Source organism: Takifugu flavidus, chromosome 12 (assembly GCF_003711565.1).
Source record: "Takifugu flavidus isolate HTHZ2018 chromosome 12, ASM371156v2, whole genome shotgun sequence".
Classification (NCBI taxonomy): Eukaryota; Metazoa; Chordata; class Actinopteri; order Tetraodontiformes; family Tetraodontidae; genus Takifugu; species Takifugu flavidus.
Genome location: NC_079531.1, coordinates 8,185,439 through 8,208,593, shown reverse-complemented (window position 1 = coordinate 8,208,593; position 23,155 = coordinate 8,185,439). Strand labels below are relative to the sequence as shown.

The window sequence follows — 23,155 nt, the reverse complement described above, 5'->3', positions numbered from 1 at the left end:
AGAAAGCCTCACAAAATATTTGTTGTCTCAGCCTCTGTCAGCGTTTGATAAAAAGTACGCCAACCCGTCGGGACAAAGCTGAAGGTGTAATGATGAGTGCGTCCAAACATCTGCCGGATCCACCAATGATCTGAACAAGTGAGAGGAACCATTAGTCAAACTTTCAGTCCCAAAGAGCAGAAGCACAAAGAGACACCTAGCACAACAGATTTAGGAAAAGAGATTATATCTTTAATAATGCTCCGTTAGACGTGTAGGTATTGGACAAACTCCAGTCAGTGTCCTCAAGCAAATATCCAGACGCACATAGATCACAGGATAAAACAGCCGGGATTATATTAAACTGGGTTTATATTGAACAACAGCACTTTGTGCAGTGTATTGGGGCAAAAACATACAACTTGCCACTATCTTCTACAGCCCTAAAGCTAATAAAAAAGAGGATCTGTATGAAGGTAGAGGTCAGGTGGCCAACTCACATGATATTTGGTTAAGTTCAAAATGCAGTCATTAATCATCACCCCCCCCCCCCCCACACACACACACACACACACACACACACACCTGATCCCTGATTCACATCTTGAAAAATCACTTCATCTACACACACATGTAGACACATCCATATCATTCTTCTTTGTTTTGAATGCAAGTATTTTATTATGTCCTAAATTCATAATCTGACCTGCATCTGTGTCCTTATCTTTCCCACATTTTATTATTATACCTTTAAAAATAATTCTACCATGAAGTTATTATGCTGTTTTATCTTAACAGAGGATTGTACATTAATTAAGATTAGCCAACATCCTATAATCCATCACAGCTGTCCTGGTTTTCATTTAAGACATAAATACAGTATATACATTGCAATATATTGCAAATTAATATATTTTGTGAAGCAACATATTATGTAAGAAGGGCAAACTATTTTCAACGCTGCAACTACATGCCGAACGTTCAGTGATGAAAGCCTCCATACATTCATATGGAGATTTAAACGAAGCAACTGTGCCTCCCTTCGCTGCTGTGCCTTTTCACAAATGGATCCCACATCCTGAAGCATTAATGTGCGTTTAAATAGAGCTGCATCGTAATTTCATCAACACAAGAAGAACGTGGACAGCTGCAGTCACATTTGGCACCAACGTCTTTGATTGCTCTTCAGCAGATTGTGATGAAGATAAATTGCTGTATGTCCATCAGAGTCTCTCTATGAGAGCTGTACAATATAGTATAAGAGTATAGGTAATTGTAGTATAAAAAATAGCAATATTGGACAGTAAAAGCTACGATGTTTAGAGCCCTACATTCAGTAATGTGTTTAGAGCCCTACATTCAGTAATGCGCCAGGGTTGTGAAACAATTAGGGCTGTCAAATTTAATGAATTAATGCAGGTTCATTCATTTGGATGACCCATTTGACCAAATTTTTTTAAAACACAATTACAGCACATGCAGGATTTCACTCACTGGCGAGCACTGGTGCTCTAACACTATTCCATCAAGAGGGACCAACACAGAGGCATTTGTCCTGCTGGAGGGACGTCTCCTTTCACCGAAGAACTCCTGGCTCAGAGCAGAAACAAACATTTGTGTGGACGGTCTGCAGGTAGATCACCGATGCCCAACTCGTCCCAAACTGCCCTCCAACGTCAGAGCCTCAGTAAAAAAAACTGAGACCAAGTGAAATGCTAAAACTGCTGATTGAATAAAATCCTTAAGGACACGCACTGCACAAAAGTTCAACAAGCGGCATCCTGACTAGACTAGTTTTTTAATTCCTATTTTTTCATATCTGGATTTATCGAAAAAACGCATGTGAAGTGTACATATTGCCTTCTGTCGCGATTCTTTCTGTCCTATTGATCATGAATCCCCAGGAAGGCTGTGATTAATCTGATTAGAAATGAATCGTTTAACAGCCTGAGTTAAGATCTATAATCCTGCTTGGTCACTGCTTGGTATTGTGAAGATGTGTGTGGGGGGTAACGGAAAAGATTAAGACTCGGATTCATGCCCCAACAACACATTATGGTGATATTTTCAGTGGAGTAAGTGGCCTTCTGGACTGAGTTGGAGCTCCCACCCGTCCTGTTTTCCCCAAAATTGTTCTCTTTTTTCACCAGCTGTCATATGAATCTCTCCTGGGACACAATTTGTCCTGTTTTTTGGAAAACCTGCCAAAATTTCAGTTGTTTTCTTCCCATAGTTCCCATAGCTATATTGTGCCTGTTCCCACTCCCCTGAATAGCTTATGTCACACATTATGATGCCATTATTGTAAAATAACTCCTGTGTTATTAAAATAGAAATGTTTTCCACCCCGTGTAGAACACGGAACCTTTAAGCTGCATCATCTCTTCTTCCTCGTGATGCTGCGTTCAGGTGAAAAGGGAAAACATTTTAGACAAAACAAATCCAAGTCAGTTTTATGCCAGATCTATTCAGACAGCAGCTAGTAATTCTGCAAGAGCAACATCTCAAGATGTCACAAGGAATTTAAAATCATCTGGTTTCATATCCAGGGACCGATACTTGATCTTTCCATCAAAGCAGTTCAGCTGATTACAATATAAAGCACCCTGAACATTTCCAGCTCCTGTCTTCAAGGCAGAGCACAGACCTCCCTGTGGAATAGAAGAGGTTTGGATCCAGCCTACATCACAGCATCTTGTTATTATCCAAACCTTTCCCTACTGGGCTGTGACACTGCAGCTTCTACTTTAGATAATTTAGATTATAACAGGAGGAATCTGTAAATTCCCAGCATGTAAAATCTCATCTGTTTTGATCAGAGTAAATGTCTTTAATGCATGTTTTCATTTCCTCTTTGATGAGGTTCAAGCTGACAAAACCATTTAAATGACTGTTAATAAACGAATCATTAAAAACCTGTAAAGTACTAAATGAAAGCCATCAACTTTTTGCGAGAAGACTCAATGAGGCTGGTTGAATTAATCATTAATCTCCCCTCCAGCCAAATCAGCTTTTGTTATTCAACAACACTAAAGTGGATCAAGGGATGCCAAAAACGTGGGAAGTGTAAACATATTAATAAGCAGCTAAAACTTTCATCCTTTTTTGCTAGATTTGAAACTTTAGGTTGTCAAGGTCTTTGGATGTAAAATAAATAGCATAGAAGCAGCAGAAGAAGCTTTCAATAAATTGACATACTGAGCTCTTTTTTTTCTTTTTTACTGTCAACACTAAAGAGTGTTGGTGTGTCAGGCTCCAAAGGTTTTCAGGAGGGGGATGAAAGTTTTTTGAAAGATTTAAACAGGTATAATGTCCTGATGTTACAGTTAGATGGATCATTAACATGTAAAAGATGTCCTATGTGTGCTCATTTGGCTTAAGCATCATAAAATGAGCCATTTGGCCTGGGATGAGAGCCAGCGCTTAGACAGTATAAAACCGAGTGATGCAAAATTAATTGCAACAAAGCCTTTGAAAAATGACTGGTGGGTAGAAAAACAATCAAATCTGTTTGGCGATGAAAAGCTTTTTGCACCTGGAAAGAGCAGCAGACTTAAGTGATATTCATTAGAGTTAAAGAATGTTCCACAGGCCTAAAGGACAAACGATATAGAAGTTAAAGGTTGCTCAAAAGCTCATCAATGAAGGTTGATTTAATTGATCGGAGTCACTTTCTGCTACGGTGAAATAATAAAAGTAAACTAAAATAAGGCCGCTCGTGAATGAGGGAGGAAGCTGAGCTAACACTACAGCTCTGCATGGATTTATTAAAGACGCTTTCACATCTCATTAAGCAGATTACAACCTTACAGTCGGGCCAGGAAAGGTAGCAAAAGCTCACCTTTAGCCTTAATCTACTGTATAAAGTGCCTGGAAAGCAGAGAGAAGGAGGGTTCTGGAAGGTCTAAGGAGGGAGAGGAAATGAGAGACTCGGCGTCTCACAGAGAGAAGAGAAAATGATGATACTTGAAAAAGGAAGTGAAAAGGATCGGTAATAAAAGATGGTGAAGGAAGAGAAGAGTCTGTGAGTCTGAATATGAGTTAAACCCCGAGATTAGTCAGGGCAAATAATGGGTCTACGGGGGATGCCTCTTCTTTTTAACCCCTGCCAAGAGGCTGTAAATATATCCATTCACATTAACCCTCAAGCCCAATGAGAATCTGTAAACCAACCAGGCGCTCCTCCTGTTTGAATGGGTTCTGTTTCCCTTCTCCTTAGACTATTGCAAACAATGAAATCCAAATGCGCACATGCCAACAGTCAGCATCCCAGCAGCCTCGCAAGCCATTTGCAAGCTGGCACTTCCATTAGGAGTGACAGGAGAATTATCGCAGAAGAGGTCAACAACATTAAGGCCACCAAATTAAACATCGGAGCCATGCTTCAGTATATTCACCATACGCTGCACATATTCCTCACAGTTAGAAAAATAACAGAGTTCTTTGTTTGGCAGCTCTATGTGTTATTTTTGACGTGATGGAAGATACCTTCCCATGCAGTCATTAGAAACTCATTAAATTTGGTTTCTTTGCAGAATAAATCTTATAAAGTATCCTTGCATAGTAGTGCAGAGAATAAGAATAAACAGCCCAAAATAAAAGTAATTTAAAAAAATATATATACTGGATGTTGAGGAACCATCCCGATGCTCAGTTAGGCCATTTTTTATTTTAAAGCATGGAACTATAAAACACACTACAGACAGACCTTGTTGGATGCAAACTCAAGCTTCAGTCATGAACATTCAGTTCAGGGAAACGAATCAAAGACAACATTATCTTGTTCATCCCCGCATAGCCCACCTTGGAACCAAACTCGGACTAACCACAAAACCTTCAGTATCATAAAACAAAGGACCTTAAAAATAAAAACTTGTAAGACATCAGGGTGAGCGCTTTTTGGAGGCAGAACCAAGAAGTTTGTGCCCACAAAAAACAGTTCCAGGCCTCCTGCGGATGGGTCATAAAACAGGCTGAGACATAACGGCAGCCAGCAGGCCTGAATCCATTGTTTTGTTCTCACCCTGAGTTTATGTCATACAATGTGACCAGCAACACACTGGAAGGGAAATGCTTTAGTAGTTTTTATTCCATCCATCGTTTCACAGCTTCCTCCTTCCCAGAACCTCCATCATCCTGGCAGTGGTTATGTCACTTGGATCAGTCCAGTTTATGTTAAACTCAACCTTCTTTCCTGTCTTCACACCACCATCAAGGCGCAGCGAAGCCATTCCAGCTAAAGCTGTTCTGGCCGCGCAGTTTTTGAATGTGAAGAAGTCTCAACCGAGCCTTTAAAACAGGTCATAAATCTTTAACAAATTTCAATCTGATGGAGCAGCGAAGAGTAAATACAGACATGCCTTCAGAAACACCACTCAGGTGGGAAAGAAGTGTTAAATCTCTGGAAATGCCTTCCCCTGGCTCGAGTTTTATTATCAATGGTTTCCAGCTCTCCCAAGGCTCCGTCATTTCCAAATAAATAAATCATTAGTGGTTCCATGGTGGGGATTAATCAGTGGCTGTTGTTGCTGCTTCTGCCTCTCAGAGGGAGGTGTCTGTCCCTCCCACCACATTCACATCAGGCCTGATCAGCAGCAATGACCTGCAGGGTGGCAGCTGGCAGAGAAGCACCAACCATCAGTTATTTCGCAAATCAACTATTCTGTTAATTATTCTGGATTGAATAATTACAGCAGTGAGAGGAAATGTCAGCAGGAATCTTGTTAATAGGATATAAATGTTTTGCCATTCCACTAAATCAAACAACAACTCCAATCGTTCTTTGTCCTGTTAAAAGCGCCTGGTTTCTTTACAGTGTGCAAAAGCTGTTTTTTTTCCCCCAAGACACGAAAACATATAACCTTCTTTTAATTGTAGTAGCGATAATAAAAGTAAGAGAGACACACAGACAGGTTCTCTCTCACTAATTAGTTTCGCCCAAAGACTTGGAGTTTTCTAATCTGTGTCACAGTATCATTCCCAGCATTTCTGTTACATTAATCAGGTTTCTTTAATGAGGCAACACAAGAATATGTAGCAAAGAATAGATAAAGCGTACATCTCAACCCAGAGGATCGGATTCTTAAATCTGTTTTACATTAGTTTGAAATAATTCAAGTGTGTACATTCCACAGGTAAATGCACATCAGCATGACATAGTTTTAAAGCTGTTAAAAAACACCAACGGTTGCAGAAACATGACACTGCTGCTCCATCTGCTAAAAAAAACAGTGCCAATTTTATCCTAAAAACTATGGCAAATTAACAGAGGAAATGCTTTTTTTGCATTAAACAAAACTTTTGGGTGGATTAACAAGGGGGAAAACAACCTTTAAAGTGGTTTTTCAGAGTTTCCATCTCTCACCCATTCATCCGTTAGATGCTTCTAATCAGGACCGCAGGAGGCTGATTCAGCATGGACAGGTCACCCTCGCCACCATCCTGGCTTCCACCTGTACTGGGGTCAACTGGGGTCAACATCCCAGAAAATCACAGCTCAGTGGGAACTATATGAGAGCCTCATTCCAGCCAACGCGACCATTTCCTTTATGTTTCTGTATCAACATCAAGGCTTCCTGCCAGAAACCTCAATCACGCCAATCCTCCAGGCATCATTAGAAATGCCACTGAATGTGGCATTTAGGACCGAAGTACACCCAAAAAAAATCAAATTAGAATACTGGATGTGGATTGCGAACATTCCCAGTTACACCTAACCAGGAACTCTACTTTAATGTTGCCACATTGTTTTGGGTCCTCAACCTCTCATCCGAAACAGGATAGCAGCTCATGATCAGTTCATCTGTGCATTTTGTGTTGGTAAAGAACCTAAACATGCAAACACGAATATAACTGCAACCCTGCCCGAGGTTCCCATCTTCCAGTAAAACCAAAGAGAATCCAAAGGAGAAAAGTCATTTTCTATCTAAACTGGGACCATCGTTACCAATAGTCAGAGCAGGTTCTGGCCACAGAACACACAGCAGTACTACCTTTGGTATCAGCCTTAGAAAGACAGTGTTTGTGCTTTCTCAACATATCAAATCTTCTGTTCTGTGGTGTCATTTGGGTTGAACGAATGAGGAGGAACCTATTTTTAAAGTCTAAAAATATCTTGCCCAATGTGACCTGTGATTGTGGTGCATTTGAAGAGATGGCAGCTGGAAAAAGGTACAGGTAAATAAAAAAAAACCCCAAATCAAACAAACCACCCAAATCCGTGAAAGTGCTCCAATTATATTATGAGGTGCTGCCCTGGTGTGTAGAGGAGAACGTCAAATCCTGATGACTATTGATCAAACCCTTCAAAGGAGAGTTCCTAAAATGACATCTTCCCAATATGGTTTTTAAAACGGTTTCTGTGTAATTTCAGAGCTGTCTGGCCCAAATCATCAGCAGGAAAACATTGCTCTGCGGAGAGCTGCAGCTCAACTGTTGATGATGGAGATGCGTTCCATCTCCTGACAGACTGGCCAAGATTCAATGAAGTCTGTTTCAAGACGAGCACCCGAGGAGGGAGACACATTAAACATAAATACTGCATGACAGTTTAAGGCCAGCACACCTCCAGCCACAGATGAATGACTGACAGCTGTGAAGGTGAATCCTTTCACATGTCACACAGTTGTTGTACACAGTTCAATTTGGACTTCCTGTGGTTCTGAAAGCCGGCAGTAATTCTGATTGATTTTATTAGAGCAACGCGTCAGATGAAAGGTTTAGAAGCAGAAATTGTCAATATCATTTCTGAAGTCTATATTTAAAACCAATGCATAACTGCCTCACTCATCTCTTTCTTTAGACTTCACATTTCAGTATAATTAGAATAAACAAACCTGACCCCTTGCTGGAATAAGATTCTGATAAAAGAAAAAGTTTTTCACCTTTAACATGTTCTTTACTTTTATTTTATTCCCGTACATTCACTCACACAAAAGCTAATTGGTTCAGTCACTTTAAATGACGTGTTTTCAGAAAAGTCAAGAAAATTAGCAGCAGCTTCTCTGAGGAAGAAAACATACTCAAGGTCCCGTTTTAAACTCTTAGTGTGCTACAAAACCACATAATATTATTCTGACAGAAGGCTCCATCCAAACCCAATTACAGCTGGCAGATTTTAAAATTTGATCCAAGTCCCTTGAGCTGCACTCCAACAGCGATCTTCCCCACTTAAGGATTACAATCGTTCCTGATGTAAACGGGTTGTTGTGAAAAGGCAAAGACGTTACAGACAGACTAGATTCTGTTTAATCAAACAGGTGCGGATTATCTTTGGGAGAGCAAGAGCAGGAGGAGGACTGAGCTGAGCACGGGAAAGAGTTAAGCACACACACCCGCGCACACACACACCTTTGATTTTGCTTGTACAGGCGTGGGAATATCAAACGATAGGGGAGGAGAAGACACAAATGTGGAACATCTAATTATTACTCTGACGCCAGACATGGTGCAATCAGATTCCAAGCTGGACCGACACGCTTGAATTCACAACTTCCACCTGTTTGTCTCCACAAATCCAGTACAAATTTCTGTCATGCGCTGTAGCACCAACAGAATAGGTGGTGACTACGGACCATACAGGATTTCGGTAGCCCCATTAGGTCTGAATCTTTGATGCTGGCTGGGCTCAATGACGTACAGATAACCTTAATACACACATCTGTCATTTGTGGCAAATTTAGACATTCCTGTCAGGGTGTTTTAGCCGCTACTCTACCGTTGCCTCAAGGCACTTAATATCTGCTAGAAAATAACTCCTTGGGTGAATCATGTGTCCTCCAGCCTTTCTCTCTGTTTTGTTCCCTTCATTTTGCCCTCTGCATTTTACAAGCCCTCTGTGATCTGCTGCAGTCTGTGCATGATTCACAGCAGTGACTGTGTTTGAGGTCGTGTGTGTTATTTGGAATATTCACTCGTCTGGCGGCCGAAATTCTCCAACTCCTCCTCATCATAGCATCATTGGTCTTCCAAATGACCTTGAAGTCTCCTTGACGTATCCTGGTGATTTACTCTCTCTGAAGAACCCGGGAAAATCTCTACATCTCAGATGTAAAGCATTTTAACCCTTTCAGATTTATAAACGGAACGGTCCAGAAATGCTTTTAGCTCTCGGGTTACTGCCAACAAGGGACTAAAAATGGCCAAAAGAAGAAAGTGGCAAATGAAGCATAAATTGGTTGTTCGTGCATCGACAGCTTTGATCAGAGAGTAGAGAAAGGCATTCTAGTTATCATTCTGGATAGTATATTCACCTGAGTTATAGGAAAATGACTCACTTAAATGGCAGTCCACATTTAGCTCATTTTGTTCCTTTGACAGTGAACGTATCATAATCAGTCAAACATGTTGCTCAACAGAGGACACCAGCGCCGTGGTGAAACCCCGCTGTCGTCCTTGTCCTAACAGTGTAAGCAAGCATATACGCAAACACACACCCGCCTACAGCATGACTCAACCTAATGGAATTGGATCCATTAGTTAAAGAAAAAGTTTTGGGTTTGATTCTTTGATTCTGAGTGAATTCAGGATTTTTTGGTGCTCTAACAGGAAGATGTTAATAGGCTCACCTGGCAGCGGGCCACACTGTTGTCCAGCAGTATCAGCTGATCTGTGGCCATACGCTCTGGACATGAGGTGAAAGAGAGGAGCAGAGCTGTCAACTCATCAGCACCTGGAGGAGAGGCGGATCAGATGCCAGGACGAAGCTGAAGCACACTTGGCAGACCGAAATAAACAGTGCGGTTTTGCACAGGAACCTGTCGAAATGTCTCGCATCTCTGTTGTGACCACATCCTGCTTGATGAGTGGCATTACTCCATGTCAGAGAAGAACTGTTGCCAAAGGTGTAAGAGTTCAAGTGTACTGGGGTCTTGTTCTTGAGGTGAAAATTCAATTCCAGATTGACTGATGGATCGGTAGAAGCTTCTGCAGTGATGTGAGCCTGCCCCAGTATCCACTGGTAATGAAATACAGTAGCTGAAGTGATAGACAAAGTTCTAAATATACCAGTCAATCTACCTTGTGACCCTCACCTACGGGCAGCAGTGGGTGGTGCCAAGAGGCTGAAATGAGCTTTTAAAAGGTTGTTGAGCTCAGCCTCAGGAAGAGCTCCAAGGTCCAACAGGAACCAACACTCCTCCAAGAGCAAGAGGAAGCAGATTAGACATCTGCTCAGGGTGTCAAGGGAGGTGGTGGGGGCATCTCCAGCCTGGAGGAGACCCTGTGGCACAGCAAGGACATGGTGGATTGATTACAGCTTCCATCCAGGCTTGGATCACCTTGTGAAGAAAAAGGACAGTGGGGGCTTCCTGAAACTGCCTCCTCAGTGACCCAGACCTGTATTAGATATATTATGGTATTTTATTGCTGGCCAGGATGGGGGTTGATTAAAGAATTGATTTCCAAAGACCTCTAACTGTGTTCAGGTGCTGTGCAAACAGCCATTTGCACGTGTCCAGAGAGGCAGTGCAGCATCCACAACGTGCCTCCAACGGAGTGAAGCTCAGCTGGCTCTGTAACATCGCTGTAAATAAATAATAACTTCAACAAGAAATAAATATCAAGGTGTCTCATGCCTCAGTGACCAAGATCATATCATTATTTTTATGAAATCCGTTCAAAATAATTGGTTTAACTGCAGCATCTTGCCGTTGCGCCATAAAAAGCATCCTGGAAATGCTAAATGTCAGGCACGCTGCTACAGCATGAACGTTTTTGTGATCTAATGAGTCTGGTTACTCTAACAAGTAGTTATAAAGAGTAATAACACAAAATACACGGAAAATAATGAGATGCCCCATTTTCATCTCCTCTAATTAGTTGTTGCAGTGACATTAAAGGGGCTGATCTTTAATGAAAATCAAACATCAACCCAACATTGCCTACCTGCACATGTGTACAGTCGTTGCAGTGGTCATTACCTTTACTGTATGTGCTGCCGTGCGTGTGGGCACGTCTGGTTATATTTGGACAGCTATTGTAAGGATGCTTTTGTGTGTGAGTGTGTGTGACTGGGCGGACATGATGTGGGATTCAGCAGCTGATTGTGGGCTGCTGCAAAAGAGATTCTGTCACGTTCAGCCACTAAAATCAAAGCTGTCAGAGACCAGTTTGTCGAAAACAAACCGGCTCTTTTTTCGTGTGTTTTGGCTTCACCTTTAGAGAGCAAGAGGGCAAAATGAAGCAATATCGGTGTCACTGAGTGAGAAATGTGCATCGAAGCTGTGATTTGTGTTGTAGTTACAGACTGAAGAACACAGTGATGCTTTGGTAAAGTAGAGGAAACTGAAATCTCCATCATGCCTGCAAAGTATTAAAAATCTCTTGGACTTCTGCCGTTAATGAAAGAGCGATGTGAGTGGAAAAGCGACTCCATCCCAGCGGAGAGGCGAGCATTCACGTGGACCACCACCCTATTAAAGGTGTGAGATGGGGCTAAATGGAGAAAAATGACATCCAGACAGGTGGGCAGGACCCTGTCCCCAAGCAGTTGTTTGGCAGTTTGATCTACAGCACGGTCACCTTGTCCAACCACTTACAGCAAAGCTTCAGCAAACTCAAAGCCAATTCGGGAACATGGAGGGAAGAGAAGACGAATCATTGGGTCAACGCGAGCACGCAGTCGGTCTCACCTATTGTGCCCACTTAACCTTCAATTGCGAAAGAGGTCGATAAGGTTTTCGAATGTCACAAGCTGAGGGCCTAGTCTTGCATTGTTTCACCTCTGGCTGCTGCAAACGAATTATTTAAAATTATCTTATTATGCTGAGCCTGTTGTTAATTAAAGCCTTTGACTGCTGACACACACATCCCCCACCCCCACCCCAGAAAAAGCTTAGAGGCAACAACTATGGGAAAAGAGTGGTGAAAGAATCAAACTTTCACTCTGAAACCATTTCAGCTACACCGGTTTTATCTTTGGTCATCGGCAGGACAGTCTCACACACTGTAAAAGGACTAACATAGAGTTTACAACAATGAAGCGCAAAGGTCTAAATTTACGCAAGCATCTCCAAAGCGATGTGACTTCTTGGATTTGTTTTAATATGCTTCCATCTGCACACTGACAGCTGGCACTTATCTACAGCAACAGGCAAATTAACTAAAACACTAGTGTTAACTGAAATCACTGAGTTTGGGAGGAATCTTCTCTCACTGGTGGCTTCTTTTCTTCATTTCTACAACTAATAAACGTATTTTGCTTTATTAGACTATGACTGTTCAACTAAAGAAACTACAAAAAACAACATTTTTTTTACAGAGAAGGACGGTATTGCCAGATAAAGAGAATTATGCTGAACACAGGGATTGTATTCTTGGATCACAGGGATTGTACAAGACTTTATATTGACTTTCTTCATCTCTTACAGTGGAATTAAAAATAAAAGTCTGATCACAAAATTGTGTTCCTTTTTCCTCTGCTGTAATTGAGTGGCTGCGATGAGAGCAGAGGCCAGCATGAAGCGACACTGACGGGTCTCTGATGACAGAGCAGCAGGTCGAAACTTGGTAATTCTGAAGCGTTGCAGGTAAATCATCATTAGATCTTGTGAATTTGAGTATATAGTGCCAATTTTAAAGCTCTATAAATTTGAAAATAGCAGCATCCTTTTAAGATGACTGTTGCATATACTAGTTTGACAAAAGCCAAATTGACTGTTAATGGTAGGGTTGAGAGGCTAAATGGATTCTTTAGACTTTAATTCTTAATGGACTGGCTATGATGGGACAGGGTCTAAATGAACTGGTTAGAGTGGGGCAAAGGCTAAATGGATTGGTCAGAGCAAGACAGAGAATATAAAGACATACAGAGATGAGGACACGGTTCACAGGCTGATTTTAGACCAGTAAATGGAGTTAATCCCACATGTAACACGCTTGTTCTGTAAGAGCATGGACGGCATGGACATGGACAGGACACACATGGACAGCTGTAACCCCCAGGTCTTGATTTGCTAAGATAAAATTACCATAGGGCGTTTTGACATTCAACAATACAAAATATAATTCATTTAGTTTTTATAAATTATACCTTAAAAATTATAATTTGCAAATATTTTCTTCTTATAACAAATAATAAAGAACTGCGCCAAAATCACAGATCCCATAATTCAAAGCTATTAATTCATTTTAATATAATTAGCACTGGGTCAGATGTTGCAGCTGCACTGCTCAATTAGTAAAAAAAAACAAACCAGAAAAGTAATTAAGCACAGCCGTGCACGGTAGGTAAGACAACGTCAATTAAGACGAAGAGACCTGAGACTCGGGTGTGAATTATACACTGCTATTACAACAGTACACTATCTAATTTTGTTTAATTCTGCTCACAGTGATTTGCAACAATTAAACTAAATGCCTGGATGTAATTGTCAACTAAAGTAATAAACAAGTAAACCAGCATCTAAATCATCAACGCTCACTCTCCTGGTTCCCCTCCTCTAATCAATAATGGAGTCCACCTCGGGTTTGGAACCAGCTGCCTCGTCTCTGATCCCAATCTTTACCCATCAGCAGATAAGTGTGCTACACTGTGATAATTGCCTGCACCAAACTCGTCCGCTTTTAACATTTTCTCCCCCGTCAGCTGAACTAATTAGGCCAATTAAGATGGGAACAGAGAGGTGATCTAAGCAACCCAATAACTCCAGTGAAACGAGACCTTGAAGCTACTCTGATGGACCATTAAGGACCAAATAACACGCTGAATGACACCAGTTCATCTCCTGCCTCTTTCTCTGGATATAAACCATTACTGTACGACTTGTTTATGCTGTAGGTTTTATTGATAGTTCCAAAACCAAGTGAGAGTGTTATGACTTTTAATAAAACATTTAAGAAAGCATGATGGGGCCTCTAGGACTCCAAAGATATGAGGAAAATGTTATGAGCTTTCATTTCCCTACAAAACAGAAGCCATATTGAGAGGAATTAGCTCATAATACAGACATGCATTACAGCTGCTTCAGACAAGCACCTTCAAAAATTTAGAACCACAGAGACACGAAAATCCTTCTGCCTTGGTTCTCAATACACACAAAGAAAATGGCCACAGCGTTCATGACTTCTGTACCTACAAAAGTTGCTGAAGCTTGAAATCAGAAATCTGAGAAAAACGACCTTCAGTGGACTGAACGGCCCAGAGGGTGACATAAAGGAAACCAAGATTGTCCAACAAAGACGGCTCGGATGGCTAGATGTTTTGATTAAAGGTGGCTGAAAACAAGTAAACGATTAAACCTTGTTTGAATTAGAGTGATTATGAAGTCAGTGGGCAACTAACAACAGAACACAACAATAGAGAGCATTTGTGAAAACAAATATAAGGAATCATGAGGTGAAAGTGAGCTACACTGCCCTTAATACAAGACTGAGAACCTAAAGAACACTATAGGTAAGAACCAGCTGGGTAGTCATGGGTGTCAAACTTGAAAAGGCCAGACAGGACAGTATTTTAAAAATGAACCTACTTTCACGGCAGACAGGGAAAAGGTGCAAATGTTGGGTGATGAGCTGTATGACCCAGAATTAAAGCCAGATAGAAACAAAGCAAAGAGACTGAAGTTGGATTCAAATAGAATTTGTGGGATGTGTTTGTCTTGAAAACCTGTTGATGCTGCGCTTGTTTCCATTCCCTGTGGTCACGCCGGAGGAGAGCAGCTCTCTTTGGGCCCTTTCACAGACAGCCTCCACAGTTCCACCTCCTCCTCCTCCTCCAGCTTATACACAATCAGAGCCGTCTGTGTCACTCCTGCACTCCACATATTGCATGAGTAAAAACGTGCGCGTGCCCATCTTTTGTGATGTTGTTATTGCGAAACAGTGCAGAATGGAGCCGTTACTGGAGCGAAACACTCTGCAAATGTGAGATGTGATCTTAAAATGCAAAGTGAGGTTTGTATTTGAGCACAAATTTGACACGTGTTCAGAATCCAAGTGGATGCACAGTTGGCAAACGTGCACGTGGAATCTTAAATCTTAAATGGGCCCTTTTTAAACATGACTTTTGCTCCACTTCTGCCATGGCCAGCAGCTAATGATTTCATATCCATCACACAACACACACGCACGCACGCACGCACGCACGCAGGCAGGCAGGCAGGCAGATAGATAGATAGATAGATAGACAGATAGATAGATAGATATTTCTAAAGTAAAAAGGTCTCAAACTGATATATACACATCCTCCCGGTCAGGCGCTGCCAGGAGGAAGAATCCCAAGGCCCCTGTGCAAGGACGTCCTCCTTGAACCACAATCACCTTTACATCTCTTATCGCCGTCAGCCTGCAGATCATGATTACAAAGTGACTGGGACATGCTGCCCCTGCACTGGGACATGGGGGGGGGGGGCTTCTGCCTCCTGTCAATCAAGCTCAGGAGTGCAGATGTGGAGCTCATGACCTCCTCTAACCAATTAGAGTGACCGCAGTGCTACGTAGCACAGGCTGCACATTAAGAGGGTCCCGCAGAGACAGTCCAGTCTCACCGTCAAACATTTAACAAGGATCGTGGGGAGGGAGGGCGACTGATCTCTGAAGTGAACCGATCGATAATAAACCTCCTATAAAATAGTTTATGTAGAGGAGAGTGGAGAGGACAAAGGGAAATGAGGATTAGCAGAAGAACTATTCCATATCAGGCTTAAGAAGTCGATGGGTGCTTCACTGGATGTGCTTTGCTCACTTGACTAATCATAGCGGCAGAAACCTTCACCAGACAAATGACAGCAATTCAAGTGGCAACATTAGAATATGGAGACTGACAAATTCAGTTTTAGACACAAGCGTTGCCCAATATGACATCAAGACACCAGGAAGAATCTCCCTTTTCTCAAATTAAGATCATATTCAATATACAGCCTAAAAAATGTTAACAGATATTTTTAATCCATTTATTTAGGTAAGAGAATAAAAAAATGTTGTCTAAAAATAGCCAGAAAGGCCACAAGCAAGAGCCTGTTTCCCACCAGGATAACACTAAAATGCCCATCTGGATATGATTCAAAAGAGAATATTGATATTTGATAAAATTCATATTCACAAATCAAAGTGCTGCCAACTGAGCTGGCTGGGGGAGCCAAGAGAAGCTGGTTCACAAGATGGGAGGCTTTAGTGCTGATGTTCCAAGATCAATTCTAACCAAGTTCTCAGATAGATAGATTAATATGATTAGTCAATATGTCTTCAGGGGGCAGAGAACAGAAAAACAGAGTCTAAATTAATAAAAAATGACATATGGCGAAAACACATTTGCAGGATATGGTCGTTATCCATCCATTGACAAAATGTGTTCATTTATACATGTTTTATATATATGCATCCATATGGCTCATATTAAGGCTCTAAAGACACTGTCTGTTTCTGCCTTCACTGGGGAAACCTGTGGTTAACACCACAACATGGCAACACAGTTTTTAATAGCGTCTCCAGGCCTGATGGGGCAAAACCTCGTTGAAATACATTGGAGCCTTTTCTGGAGCAGACTAATTAAAAGAGGCAAAGTGAGCAGAAAGTCTATGAAACTAACTTCTCCTCTGGTCTAAATATATTTTAACGCATACAAAATGCTCTCCATATTCATATATTATGCTGAACACAACAAATATTTCAACAGACAGCTTCTGCATGTAAATGAGCAGTTGCTGTATATTAAGCCAAATGCACTCTGTGTGCGCTGTTTTCTTCCTATTGCTGAATTATTTTAGCATTAGAAAAAATGCATTTTGTGACATTTGCAAATCCATCTCAGGTGTGTGTGAGCCCATTTGTCCAGTTTGCATTATTAGGTTGTAAAGTGTCTCAGGCAAACAACCCTTGAAGCGTATGAAACCTTACATGTCTTGCCTGCTTCACGGGCTAAAGGTGGGAGACGCACAGATGGTTAACCTTCACAACTTTGAGGACCTGGGTCCCGCATTTCAATCCATCAATTGATCTGAGCCAAATGAGACCATGAATCTTACTTCACTTTTCTTGTCAGCACATTGCAAATGGCCCTTGCAGATGAAATATCACGTTTGTGCAGACAATCGCTTAGTCAAAGAAAAGGGCAGAAAACCTGGTTTGCCTTTCCAATTATAGGATTTTCTAAATAGAAATTAGGCATATGTTGGAAAACTGACCAACAAAAATTCCCCTTGACTCCTTCTGTGTGTGTGAATGGAGCATGGAAGCACCAGAAAGACAAAACGGGAAAGATGAAGATTAATCCTCTAATGCAGACATACCTGAGGACCGCTAGGACACTGTGCTTGTCAAGTGAAGGTCGTTCTTGATATAACCTTAAGTAAATGACTCAACCCGTACAAATGACACATGAATATGTTAACCACGACCTGTGGAAGCTGGATACCGCCTCGGCTGAGCTGCAAAACAACATCTGTTGCTTAAAATGATATTCAAATCAGCTACATGCCGGTTATGTTTGCACGAAGGAGCCGTTTCATTCCACTAACTACAGAAAATACTTTTTAAGGACACGTGGTTGCTGCTCTGTTCCTCACTGTGAACCTGCAGTGGATCAAGAGAATCAAGCTTTCACACAATAGCCAAGAGATCAGAAATCAGTAGATCAGCAGCGGCTAAAATGCCAGCAAATGGGGAAATAGCTCAGGCTGCAAGTTCCAGCACTGCTGTCAACACCAACACCTCACAGCAAAATGCTTCTTAATTCCATTTCTGGCCTCAGCGCCTGGTCTGTCTCCAGATTTCACCTGCAGAGCAATTATGTGCACATTACAGTGGGCACGGACTCTTACCTGTAGTTATGAATTGTGTCCCCTGACAGACTGACGGCCTGCGCGGGGTTTGTGCTTGGACAGGTGTCTGGACTGAGACTCGTGCAGCCATCAGCACAGCCTTTATGGTCTGTTGTTTTCATGCCACCCTTGTTAGGGTTAAATGTGGATATTATTGCACTATTTTATTATGTCAATCAAGTACAAGGAAACTTAGCAGAACCAGAGTGAAATTACCGTAATTTCCGGACTTTAAGCCGCTACTTTTTTCCTACACTTTAAACATTGTGGCTTATTCTACGGTGCGGCTTATTTATGTTTTTTTTCGTGGCACACTATCACAACTATTGTGAATCAGTCATTTTTACTAACCCTCATCAATGTGGAAAATACTAGAAGAAAAGCATATGATGCGATTTTTAAGTTAAAAGCGTTCACTCTGGCGGTTGAAGAAGGAAATCGAGCTGCCGCACGTAATCTTGGCATTACGGTAATCAATGGTGAGAAGGTGGAGACGCCAGCATAAAGAACTGATCCAAAGCAAAAAGACGACAAAAGCTTTTAGACGTAAACATCGCAGGTGGCCCGAGCTTGAAAACTTTCTGCAAGACTGGGTGAACACACAGAGAGCAGGCGGCCGCGGTGTTTCCGCTGTACAAATCAGACGGAAGGCAAAAGCAATCGCCACCGCAATGAAAATAGAAGATTTAGAGGTGGGCCATCGGGGAGTTTTAGATTGTTCATTGTTTGAGTAAAAAAGCATAAACAACGTAATTTGTGTGTAGCTGATACAAACGTATATTTCAAGGTAGCTGCATTACAGACACCGTTAGAAAAAAAAAGCATTTACCGGTAGAATATATTTGTTTATGTTGCTAAACGGATTAAATTAAAAGAAAAGTGAAAAAATCCTGACGTGATAAAAATTGGATTTAAGGTCTCTGTATAAACATACATGGCTGTTGTTTCTTACCTGTCTGTTTGTCACTCGTCAATGACTCGTCTCTTACGGTAATAAAAACATATACCGGTACTGAATGTTTTCAATCTAATTTTTCATATTACTACGTAGGATACCTGCGGTTTATAATCCGGTGCGGCTTGTATAAGTACAAAATTGATTTTCTTTCTAAAATTAGATTATGCGGTTTATAATCAGGTGCGCTCTATAGTCCGGAAATTACGGTACTTGTTTTTTTGTGCAATTATGCAGCCAATAAAGCTGATTGTGATTCTGATTCCATGGTTATTGTGAATAGAAAAAACAGGCCAAACATTATTTGTCACAGTCATCCAAATGTTTTATAAAGAAAGCTCTGTTTTTACCCTTACAACTAAGCAATTGGATTTCTTCATTTTCCTAATGTTCAAAAATAACTTCTTGTCGTTGGTAACTTCGGGATAAAAATGGGCGTCAAAATGCCGACATAAGAGTGATTTCAACTTAAATATAACCTGCAAGGAGGGTTTGTTCCTATGGATGTCAGTTAGAGGAACCCAAGCCTTCTGTGCACACTCTCCATTTTAGTAACAACGGCATTGCATTATGACATCAAATGGAAGCAGCACCCTGCAGAGTCCCTCTGTCTGGCTGTACAGTGCTCACTCGCTTCTCTGGCACCTGATAAAATACCATCTTTGCCCGGTCACACTAGCAAAACGTTTGAAGCAACAGGACCGTTAAACCCCACAACCATTGGATGTGACTGGTGGCTTCATTTAGGACATTTCTGGAAAAGAATTACTGACGGTCAAACCACAAAACCTTTAGAACCAGAAGGAGCATCAATACATCAGGCGTCTTTGCTGTAATAGTGAACCAGAGTTGACCTCAAATGTAATGGCAAAAGTGGCCGTAGATTGAACCCAGTTGCCAAGTACACTTCAGGTACCGCGGCTGTCAACAATGCTGCTTTGTATCCTGTTGAAACACTCCAAGTGTTTGCAGTACATTGCAAAGCAATCAAGTGACCTCTTGGGTGTGCAAACAAATAAATAGATGCTAGTAAGTGATGCAAGGCTGCCGCTTTTCCAATCTTACAACTGCAGCCTGAAAAAAAGTGCAATGAAATTCCCAATGCGATAGGAGGAACCCCGAAAATACAGCGGCACTAAATGACTGGGTAATCTTCCAACATCTGTTCTTCCATGTATCTTCAGCAGGAATACAGACAAACAGAAATGTGCTTTCTGAAACAATGTAAAATAGGAATCTCCTCTGCCTGAACATTTGTGGGAAAGAAAAACTGTAGCTGCAGGCTGCTGCTGCGGGTCTTGATTGTGAACTGGTCTTCTGACTAGTTCTATCTGTGCTGTCCAGATGCTGCAGAGCTCTCAGGCTCTCTCGAGCTGTCGGCTCTTTCACGGTTTCCTATTCACGGTTTCCTATTCACAGTACATTAAATATTTACAGCTGTGCGTGTGAGTGTACCAGTAACTGAGCATATGACATGTTTGAGTAGTTCTAATGTGGCTCACAAAGAAACTAGCGGGACCTGCATAAGGAAACCATTAACCCTCACCTGAAGGCTTGTCTTTATCTGAAAATGTAGAAACGGACATTTATAATTGCTCCGTTCCATTTACTGAGGTAGCGCTCGTTCAGTCGGTTTTAACACCAATGCAGGACCCATATGAACTGAATGGAACCCTAAATAGACCCATTAGAAACGTCCGTTGCTTTAACCTGGAACTACGCCATTAAAGCTGACGTAGACTGTTCATTGGAGACAGGTTAATATTGCCACGTCTTGTGCTATTCTTAAATGCATAATCAGCATTTAAAAGCACTCTTTTAATAATTCACTTTTGTACAATTGCCCTCCTACCAATTGACGTTAATGAGCACCTTCTAAGCTACCTTCAGCCCGGGCGAAGCAGCAGCAGCGACACGTTTATAAAGACCAGGTGTAGTTTACTAATATTGTACTAATATAGTGTGAATAACGGTAGAAAGCAGCCTTACTTGTACCGACGCTGAAGGTGTTTTCATAACTTCGTTTGTTTTGACTGTCGTCACACGTTTGTTGTGTTTACTGACCTCGAAAAATTGGAGATTCTAGAAGATATTTGACGCAGATTTTTGTGCAGGTTGAATTAATATTACTCACTGAATCTCACTGAAAATGAGGTATTATGCCGTAGAATTTTGTTGTATTTAACAATTTACATACTATTACAATATTTGACATCGAGCTGTTTGTGAATGCGTCTCGCCGAGAAATAGATTGCGTCACCGTGTTTGTTTTTTCAGCTATTTCGATTCTTTAACTTCCTAATTAAATCTCAACTTGTCGAGTTGAAAATTAGCCCCATTCCCGGGTTTCCCTGAGACAGCTGCTGCTAAACTTGGCACCAAATGCTGCGTGAAGTTGAAAACCCGAGCCACAGCTGAGCTTATGAACACGATGGAGCCGATTATGTAGATTAAATGGCTGATTTATGACAAGAACGCTCATATATTAGTGTTTCATGGATACGGAATCTATTCATTTCAACATCAACTTGGCACTTGAGTCGTGTCATCGCTGTAGTGATACAGTTCTAAACCTTTGCTTGGGGAGGGCTAAAATGTTCCTTTTATCCACTGAAAAAAGACAAATTGCTAAACAAACATTATTCTTTAGTCCAATTTTAACCAGAAGGATAACGCCAGGCATGCATAAAAGCATGGCATTTATAGTTGGAATACAATATAGCTTTGGGCAGTGTGCCTTTAATTTATAGCTATAAATCAAATTAACGCGTTGACTAGAATCTTCTTTTGTGTATTAGGCATAAATATGGCCTCTATAGGCTTTTATTGTAGGTCGTATGTGGTCGTTATTTGATATAGTAATGCATAACTCCACAGCAAACTGATTCAATCAGATAATAAACAAAAAAGGTTTTACTAGAAGCTCTAAATGACAACTAAACCTGTCGGCCAGAACAGGCTGGGCAACAGCAGCCACAAGATGGCGCCAAACTAAATTACTCATTTCCCTGGCAAATGTTATTTAAACGATTGCTTGTTTGTTTCTAATGGGGAGAAAGTGCGAAGTAAAGTCCGAGGATCGAACCGACCATAAAAAACGCCGGTAGATGACTGCCCTGGGCGTTCATTCCACTCCAAGTGGCGGATTTCCATCGCCTGCCAGGACGAAACCTCCTCAAAATGACCAGTTTGAAAAGCGTTGACAGGTGCTGCTGCTTCACAGCTCACAAAACATGCAACAATTGAGGTGAAGCCGGAGTTCGCAACACATCGCACGTAACACCACGAAACAATGTGAAGGGGGGCGGGAGGGTGTGAGGGGGAGCTTTTTATAGACCGAACACGACCAGGAGGGATGATAATTTCATTGCAGGTAAATGATAATCACTGTGCCAACTTCTGTAGCAGGAGCTCGCTCTGCTGTTGCAACAGTGTGCTCTTGACGCAGCACCAATCCCCCTTTACGCACGCACTCTTACCCCGAATACGCACATGAATGCGCATTTCATCTTGAAAACTTGATTATCTTACCTGGTTATCAGCGTGCCTCCCTTTGATCATCCGCGGAAGAGATTCTCAGACTTGGTGGATCTCAGCTGCCCGCAGACACGTCGCCGTTTTGCAGCAGAAGCGATCGCGATGTAACTCAATTCTCCCACCTCCTGTGCAGTTCTCTGGCTCTCTGCTCCGCGCCTTCTCGCCGGACTGGTGGCCAGATTAAATGCGTGGTCGGCAAAAATCAGCAACAGTCAAATCTCGTCTTTAAATTGCCGCCGAAGACTTCCCAGGTTGGTGAGTAGCTTCAGGAAACAGGCGCTACATCCCGAAACTGTTGGGGCGGAAAAGCCTTCACTTTATCCTCGAAAAAGCAGAGAGTTGGAGAGTTTTAGCTCCCTCCGTTTCTCTCTCCCCACTTGCGCTGTTTGGTGATCGGATCAAAGCAGCTGAAGTGGAGGGTCTGTGTGAGGGGCTCCTCTAACGACGCCGGTGACGCTGCGCATCCACCATCCCGTTCACCACCCAGAGGAGTGCGCAAACGAGGGGAAAGGCAGGCGGGTAGAATCGCTTTATGCTGCACCTGCGGAACACACGCTGCCCACACCCCCTAATTCACACCACGGGCTGTGGATGCTCGAGATCCTGGGCAGAGCAGCCGACTGCGGCTCGCTGCGGTCCAGTGCAAAGATGCAGACCAGACTGAGGTGTAGCTCAAGTCTGATGGTGTGTGTGTGTGTGTTTGAGATAGAGAGAGAGAGAGAGAGAGAGAGAGAGAAAAGAGCAATAAGTTTGGGGGTAGAGATCATGTCTTTACGATTTAACTGACACGCAATCTGTTCTAGATTGATGCAGGACCCTCTGGCCAGGTTAGAAACCTCCTTTTTACTTTTAGCTAGATTCAATCCTCTGTTCTGGGATTGCTGCAGCATTTAGAGGAGAACAACAGGTATGAGGCTCCTCCTGGGGA

The 23,155-nt window shown here is 41.9% G+C and overlaps 1 protein-coding gene across 8 annotated transcripts in view; it reads right to left on the bottom strand.

Moving 5' to 3' along the window:
- grik4 (glutamate receptor, ionotropic, kainate 4) overlaps positions 1-22,902 on the bottom strand; it is a 170,317-nt gene extending 147,415 nt beyond the window's left edge. For 6 of the 8 annotated variants that reach the window (XR_008953001.1, XM_057049638.1, XM_057049637.1 and 3 more), the window contains exon 1: positions 22,222-22,902. The gene's annotated coding sequence lies outside the window, so the exon portion shown is untranslated. Of the gene's footprint in view, positions 1-9,545; positions 9,683-20,679; positions 20,702-22,221 lie in introns of those variants that run through there. The other 2 variants (XM_057049640.1, XM_057049639.1) reach the window with 2 other exon arrangements.
- Positions 22,903-23,155: the final 253 nt, after the last annotated feature.